Below are 7566 nucleotides of genomic sequence, written 5' to 3'. Positions count from 1 at the left end.
TAAAGAGTGGAAGGATGAAAGGTTCTGACAGTTCAAGAAGGACAGCACCCGTAAAGAAAAGAGAGCCAAAAACCCATATGGTAGGAATAGGAAGCCGTTATACCCCTAATCCATATCCAAACCCAGTATGACCTCGAAATTATCCACCCCCGAATTTTTATTATCCCCCTCAAACCCCTTATTACCAAGCACCACCTCCTTCCTACCTCGTATACGCCACGAACAATCAAAGACCTGTCACCACATTCCCACAAAACACTGTACCTGCTCAAAGCCAACCCAGAAATGAACCAAGACCCGCAAGGTCCAATCCCGAGAGACCGCAATTTACTCCTATCCATGTGTCGTATAGGGAATTATACCTAAAACTTTTTGAGAAACAACTAATATCTCCCCATTACATGGCACCCCTTAAACCTCTATACCCGAAACGGTACGATCCAAATGCTAGTTGTGCATACCATGCCGGGAACCAGGGGCATTCTACGGAGAATTGCCTTGCCTTCAAAAGGAGAGTTCAAGGACTCATCGATGCGGGCATTCTGCGATTTGATGGTATTGGCGGCACGACCAGGAACCCATTCCCAAATTACACCTAAGGGAATGTGAGCACAGTGGGAGAAGAGGAAAAACGGCAAAGTAGAAGAAGGGTTTCTGAAATAAGAACGTCTCTGCAGAAAATCTGGGAGGTACTGGTTAATAAGGGATTACTCTGTCACCCCGACAGAAATTTTAGAGAAGGAAGTCAAGGTTTTTGCGATTTCCATGGAATTATAGGGCATGACATTCAGTCATGTGAGGAATTTAAAATATTACTTCAAAACATGATTGATAATAAGGAGATTGAGATCTTTTATAAAGGCGAAGAGGCTGATAGAGGAGAAATATGCGCCTCTGACCATCAATCGTCAGGTTTCCCGTATAGCGCCGACCGACCGTTAATAATCTATTACGACGCGAAGAAGGAGTCGGTGAAACCAAAATTGATAATCGATGTGTCATCTCCTTTCCCCTACAAGGACAATAAAGCAGTACCATAGAAATACAATGTTAATATCGTCACACCTGAAGATGAAAAACCCAAAGCCATAACTGGAAGTGTTGGGGAAGTAGGTCATTTCACTCGTAGTGGAAGATGTTATTCCAAAGAGATAGAGCCGGCAAAGAAGAATAGTGACTTGAAACAGAAAGGAAAAGCACCAATGCATGTGACCAAAGATAAGCATGAAACTGTACCTGAGCAAGAAGCTAAAAAGCCTGTGGACGAGGAGGAAGCACAAGAATTCTTAAAATTTATCAAGCACAGTGAGTACAACGTGGTGGAACAATTGAGTAAGCAGCCAGCACGAATCTTGGTATTATCTCTCCTGTTAAATTCAGAGCCACACTGGAACGCCTTGTTAAATGTGTTGAATCAAGCTTACGTGGCAAATAATATATCCGTTGAGAAGCTTAACAGATGGGTGAAGAACCTAAACGCGGATAATTTTATTTTTTTTAGTGATGATGAAATACCACCCAATGGTGGAGGCTCCGTGAAAGCATTGCATATCACAACCCGCTGCAAGGGTTATATAATACCGAACGTACTCATCGACAATGGATCGGTACTCAATGTCATGCCTTTGGCCACAGTTTCTAGGATTTCGATGGATTTTTCCTATCTAAGGCCTTGCCATTCCACAGTAAAGGCATTCGATGGGACAAGACGTGAAGTCATGGAAAAAATCGAGATCCCCTTAAAAGTGGGTCCCTACATATATGATGTCGAGTTCCAAGTCGTGGACATTACACCATTATACAATTGTCTTTTGGGAAGACCTTAGATCCATTCCGCTAGAGCAGTCCCATCATCCCTCCATCAAAAGGTGAAATTTATCATGGATGGCTGTTTGGTCACTGTCGAGGGAGAAGAAGATATTGTAGCATCTATTTCTACCGACGCACCATACATTGAAGTAAGTAAAGATGCTATAGAATGTTCCTTCCGATCCCTTAAATTTGTCAATGCCATATTCGTCGCTGAGAGAAACAGAATTTCCGTACTAAAACTGTCAAGAAATACCAGAATGGGTATCAAATTAACTGTAGAAAGAGGAGTCCGAGCAAGAAAAGGTTTGGGAAGGTACCTACAAGGAATAGTCAGGGCCTTAAAGCTGGTACATCACAAAGCTCGATACGGTTTAGGGTTCCAACCAGATGTGCGTCAAAGAAGAAAACAGTGGAAGAAAGATCAGGAAAGAAGGACCGCAAGAACCCTAGGCCAAGAAACAGAATAGGAGCCCATAACGTACCCTTCTTTGTCAAAAACATTTACATCTGTAGGAATGAGATACCCCGAGCAAGACAATTCACGAAGCACACTGTTAATTATTGAAAGGGGTCTTCAGAATGTCAGTATAAATGTCATTGACAAAGGAAGTGATGCAATAAAGGATGTTTCAACGATACGCCCTTGTCCTCCTGGATTTGTTCTGAACAATTGGACTGCTGTAGAGGTCCTTGTAGTTTCTAAATCTTTTCCAGAGTAATGCTCAATATTAACACTATTCTTTTTGTGTGTCCCTAAGTAAATAGAGAGATTCTTTTGTAAGAGCTTATGATTCGTTCTTTATCATTTAAATGAACATCAATGAAGATGCATTTTGTCACGATCTTTTGCATTATCACTAATTTCATAATCATTTCCTCATTTTATTTCCTTACATTTGCCTAATGCCATGTTATAACATTCCGCTTGTTGGTTCCAATACTTTGATACTCCTCTATAGTTTCCTTTTCCATTCAACTTGCAGGTGCTCAGATATCAACCACATGAACAAACCCGTTACGAGTCTTGAAATCGATTATGAGAAGGATGTTTGTTTAGGAGAATTTGAAGCCGAAGAAAATACTGAAGACTATGTCTCATCTCATGACTTGATAAGAATGGTGGAACAAGAGGATAAATAGATTTTGCCTCATAAAGAATCTGTTGAAACGATAAATTTGGGAACTGAAGAAAGGAAGCAAGAAGTGAAGATTGACACCTCTATTTCAGGGGATACCAGGCATAATTTGATTGCTTTGCTCCGCGAGTACAAAGATGTATTCGCATGGTCATATCAGGACATGCCAGGATTGGATAAAAATGTAGTGGTCCATAAGCTCCCATTAAAGCCAGAATGCAAACCCATTCAACAAAAGCTAAGACGAATGAGACCTGAAATGCTGTTAAAAATAAAAGAAGAAGTCAAGAAGCAATTTGATGCTGGCTTCCTACAAGCCTCCAAATATCCAGAGTGGGTGGCTAACATAGTCCCGGTACCAAAGAAAGACGGCAAAGTACGAATGTGCATGGATTATCGTGACCTGAATCGAGCAAGTCCTAAATATAATTTTCCCTTACCACACATTGATACGTTGGTGGATAACACAGTAAAGCATTCATTATTTTCCTTCATGGATGGATTCTCGGGGTATAATCAGATCAAGATGGCCCCTGAAGATATGGAGAAAACTACCTTCGTAACAATGTGGGGAACTTTCTACTACAAGGTGATGCCATTTGGGTTAAAGAATGCTGGGGCAACATATCAGAGGGCTATGGTGACGTTATTTCATGACATGATGCATAAAGAAATAGAGGTCTACGTCGACGATATGATTACTAAATCCCGTGGGGAAGAAGAGCATGTAGTGAACCTCAAGAAGTTGTTCAGAAGGCTGAGTAAGTTTCGGCTAAAGCTTAATCCAACCAAATATACGTTTGGGGTTACCTCAGGAAAGTTGCTAGGCTTCATTGTCAATGAAAGAGGTATCGAAGTTGATCCAGATAAAATAAAATCCATTCAGGAGTTACCACCTCCGTGCACGCAAAAAGAAGTCAAAGGATTTTTAGGGAGGTTAAACTATATCGCCCGATTTATCGCTCAACTTACCAACTAATACGACCCAATCTTTTGGTTTCTTCGAAAACACAAACCGAGAGAATGGAATGAGGAATGCCAAGTGGCCTTTAATAAGATAAAATAATATTTGTCCAGCCCTCCAGTGCTAGTACCGCCAACTCCAGGAAGGCCATTAATATTGTATCTGACTGTGTTCGAAAATTTAATGGGTTGCGTTGTAACACCCCAAACCTGGCCCAGAAGTTATGACCGGATCCGGCATGCCACATCAAAAATGTTAAAAAAAAAAATTCCATTCTAAGTCCAGAAAATCGTACTTGATGTTCAAAAGATTAATTCATTAAGGATTAAAGTGAATGGAAGCTATGCACTAGGTAGGAAACCGGAAAAAAGGTGGTGAGTCCATCGGACTGCTTAAGTACCAAGCTCCCTTCGGATCCAATTCTAGACATGCATACCGCCATTGCTACACCTTAACGTCATGGATATTTCTAGGAAACCGATTTGATTAAGTCATTTTTAGGAAAAGTGATTAATTTTGGAAAATACTTTCATTGCGGAAGCTTTGCTTGTTGTCGTGTTATTGTGAAATCAATTGTTGTTTTTGAAAACGCTACTAAAGCTATCCAATTTCAACATTAAAATAAGTAATACCTATCTTAGTAATACATATTAAAACCATCAAAATAATTAAGCAGCCTTATTACATTTAAAACCCAAAACTTCAAACGTAAATAAAAGGATGTCCAGTTCACGGAAGAAAATCAAACTTTCGAGCGGGTACACTCAATTCCCTCACGACTCCAAGCCCACTATGGTTGGGGATTTCTGCATGGATGAAAATAAAAGGGTGAGTTTGGGGAAACTCAGTGTAAAGAAAACCCATTCAAAGCCCAAGTCACTCAAGCCCATTGGGCCTAAGCCCATTCAGTATACAGTGGTATCGGGCCGAGCCCTTTTAGATTATAATAAACTGGGCCTTAGCCCTTATTCAGATAAAAAGATGGCCCATAGGCCCATTTCAAAATACATGCAACATCAATAACATATGCAAGCCCATTTGGGTAATAGTGGTCTTGGGCCGAGCCCTTTTCAGATTATAATAAACCGGGCCTTAGCCCTTATTCAGATAATGAAGATGGCCCATAGGCCCATTTCAAAATACATGCAACATCAATAACATATGCAAGCCCATTTGGGAGACTACTCAACCCACCAACCACTACACTCCACCGTACCACCATACACTCTATGTGGGGAATAGCTCAACCCACCCAAATTTAACACTCCACAGCTTGCGACCTTGCTACTCGGTTAACGAAGAATTGAGGCAAAGCCTCCAAGACGTGGACAAGCCACTTTCAGATACTCCTCCGTCAATATCCCATCCCATGCATCGATAATAACAACATGGCATGCAATAAATAACAACAATCAAACATGCATTTAGGTCAATTTAACCCTAGGGGTATTTGGTAATTTATCTACTAGGTAAAGCGTAAATTTTCCACTTTTAAAGGTATTTCAGTAATTTATCTATTTTAGGTTTTTCATGCATATTCCTACTTTTCACGTACTAATGTAATCACGCATCGAGGGTTCTTACCGAATTGGGCAGTTGACCCATCATTCCAATTTTGGCCCATTAAGCCCAAAAATATCGAGGCATAGAAATCATGCACTTTGCGGTCCAAACATTGCAACTTACAAAAACATTAATCGATTTACCTCACGAGCATTCAGACACTCGCAAATCTACAAAATACCGCTTTTAAGCATTTCGGCATTTCGGCTTTTGCCGATCTAGACTAAGAAAGAGGGTGTTAGTTACACACTGTTTATGACGATATCTTGACGAGATCCACACACGAACCGCCTACAATTGGATTACTAACACGTTAATCTAACTATTCAAATACAAACTACGATTAACCCCTTACAATATTCGCCAACCACACCTACAGATCATAGTAAGCTTATAAGAAATCAATAAGCAACTCATTAACAAATTTTTGTCAATGTTTACCACATAATCATAATTTCACTGCAAGCTGTCTTCCTGAGCAACAGTCACTAAATTATTTATAAATGGAGCTACGAAACTCCAAATCAAGTTCCGTTAATTTTCCTTGAAAATAGACTCAAATATCTTCTATCCATAAAATTTTCAGAATTTTTGGTTTAGCCAATCAATACCAGATTTTTCTCAAAGTTTCCCATGTTTCACTGTTTGACTAATCTGACCAGACTTCATTACGAATCAAATTTCTCATTGTACAGAATTCAAAATATGTTCTCGTTTATTCCATTTGAAACTAGACTCATTAATCTTTAATTACATAATTTATTAAGCTTCTAATTCATCTTCCACAATTTATGGTGATTTTCCAAAGTCACGTTACTGCTGCTGTCCCAAGCAGATTTATTACCAAATCACTCTTTCATACACCTATCTTGCATGCATGTTATTTAAACATGTATATCACCAATCAATCATCACATATCTATGATTTTTACTTAAGCATAATCTCCATTTCATCATTTTAAAGCACAACATGTTAGCCGATTTTTCCCTTTAGCATCTAAGGCACATGCATGCTCATTTGTTTGGCTCAACTTCACATATCTTCCATTTTTCATCAAAAGAACATGAAACAACAACCATTTCCTTCATTTTAATTCATGACCAAATTCTCGCAACACAACCAAAAATCAAAATATACTTCAAGAGTTAAGGTAGAATCAAGAAGAACTCATGAACCTCAAAATAGAAGCAAGGTACCAAGAACTTACCTTCAATTTTCCTCCTCCTAATGACCGAATACTCAAGAGCTTTCTCCTCTCCTTTCTCTTCTCTAACTTTCAGCTATGATGAACAAAGATGGACAAAACTTTGTTCTTTTCACCCCTTTTTCTTTTAATAAAACTTCATATTTCATCCATTTAATTCTTTAATACAAAAGACATGAAATTCTTATCATGAAACATTTACCTAACCCATTATCATGAAACATTTACCTAACCCATTATCATGGAACATTTACCTAAACTATTATCATGGAATATTTACCTAACCTATTATCATGGAACATTTACCTAACCTATTATCATGAAACATTTACCTAACCTATTATCAATTTGTATCAATTTGTACCATAAATTATGGATATCAAGTGTTCATTTTGTCTACAACAACATGATGGCTGGCCACTTCATGTAAAATGGGAGGTTTGTCATGCAAATCCTCCTATTTTGCACTCCTATTTATTTGGCCACTTCAATTTAGCCTATAGCATTTTCAAACATTTTCACATAGGTCCTATTTCATAATTTCACTCCTTTTTTCTTATGGAACAAAAATTAACTAAAATTACCAGGTTCTATCTTAAGCTTGGGCCTTCTAGAGGCCCACTAACATAATTAAACCTATGCCAACATTCACAGGATTCCCGAAAATTGGGGCGTTACATGGGTACTGGGGCAACATGGTGAGTTAGGAAAAAAAGAAAAGGCGATCTACTACCTCAGCAAAAATTTTACTGAATATGAGGCAAGGTATTCGTCCATTGAGAAATACTATTGCGCTTTGGTTTGGGTAGCTCGGAAATTCAGGCAATATATGTTGTATCATACGACATGGTTAATTTCAAAGCTAAATCCAATAAAGTACATGATG

Source organism: Gossypium arboreum, chromosome 7, assembly GCF_025698485.1.
Source record: "Gossypium arboreum isolate Shixiya-1 chromosome 7, ASM2569848v2, whole genome shotgun sequence".
Taxonomy (NCBI): Eukaryota; Viridiplantae; Streptophyta; class Magnoliopsida; order Malvales; family Malvaceae; genus Gossypium; species Gossypium arboreum.
This window is presented reverse-complemented; position numbering follows the sequence as displayed.